Source organism: Rhincodon typus, chromosome 44 (genome assembly GCF_021869965.1).
Source record: "Rhincodon typus isolate 14 chromosome 44, sRhiTyp1.1, whole genome shotgun sequence".
Taxonomy (NCBI): domain Eukaryota; kingdom Metazoa; phylum Chordata; class Chondrichthyes; order Orectolobiformes; family Rhincodontidae; genus Rhincodon; species Rhincodon typus.
The window spans coordinates 495,320-496,745 of NC_063375.1; positions in this window are offsets into that span (position 1 = coordinate 495,320).

Sequence of the window (1,426 nt, forward strand, 5' to 3'; positions counted from 1 at the left end):
CGAGAGGGAGGGAGAGAGCCGGGGCCCGAAGAACGAGAGGGAGGGAGCCAGCCAGGGCTGAAGAACGAGAGGGAGGGAGCCGGGGCCGAAGAACAAGAGAGAGGGAGGGAGCCAGGGCCGAAGAGGGCTGAAGAACGTTTGCTGAGGGAGCCGGATGAACGGGAGGTTGATGGAAGAACACGAGGAGTGGTCAAGGGGAGATCACGGGAGGAATGGTCAATGGGAAAACACGAGAGCGACGGTCAAGGGGGAAATGGCAGCACAAAATGGGGACGAGCAAAGAGCTGCAATTTTGGAACAGGGTGTCAAGCTGACCCCCTCGGTCAATTCTGAGAAAGTGAGAGTCAACCACTGGGTCAGATTTCCAGAAATGCTGGAAAATGTGAGCAGGGGAGAAATGCCAACTGCTGCCAAGGTTTCCTTCCTCAGCTCGGTGGCAAATTCCACTTCCACACAGAAACCCATCAGGAAAACCATATCGGGGGGATTTAGGAGAGCCCTGACACAGCACAGAGGGTAATGGCAGATCACCAGCCTCTTCAAGCCAGCCCAGTATTCAGCACATGGGTAAGAACACAAACGGCCAGGACGGGTCACCAGCTTGTGAGAGAAATAATGACAGGAGACTGCACCCAGCGAAAGAGCAGATGCCAGGAAGGAACAGCAGCTTTTCGGGGCATCCAAAACAAAACCCAACCACTTCAGAAGGGAACAAACTAGTTCCTGAGCAATGAAACTTGTCGAGAGCTGGGCTTACCCTTAGCCCATATTTGGGGTCAAACAGTACCATTCCACTGCTGGTGAGTGTCAACCACCCGCTTGCAGGTTGGGGGCGAGGCATTCCCAAGACTGTCACTGGCTTCGCCGGGGCAGACTCTATGTTCAATCGCAGTTGCACTGGCCGTAGGTTGGACAAGATGGGGCGTTTACCACCTCAAAAGGCAAGGTCAGCTGATCACAGATGGAATGGGGTCGCAGCTTGCATCTCTGGGTGTGAACAGCCAGCGTTCAGACCATCCAACACCAACAGTGCTCTCATCTACATTGGAGTTTCCATGGGTTTTTGTACAGTACCCCTCTCCCTGATGTTCCATTGCCCACTGTCGGGCAGGCTTGACAGTATAATCAGCTGAGAGTGGACGGCACCTTTCAAATCAGTTCCCAATGAGGGGATGACCAAATTGTCTCTGGCCCTTTCTTCCACAGAAAATGATGGGTGACAGGGTTCCTGATCTTGTGCCTCCACAGGCCAGGGCACTTCCCACACCACTGGTTGCCACCTGAATCCATGTGTGGGAACACACACACACACACACACACACGGCACGTACCTGCTCAGACATACTCACACGGCACGTACCCGTGCAGACACACTCACGCACACATGGCACGTACCTGCGCGCGCACACACACACGGCACGTACCC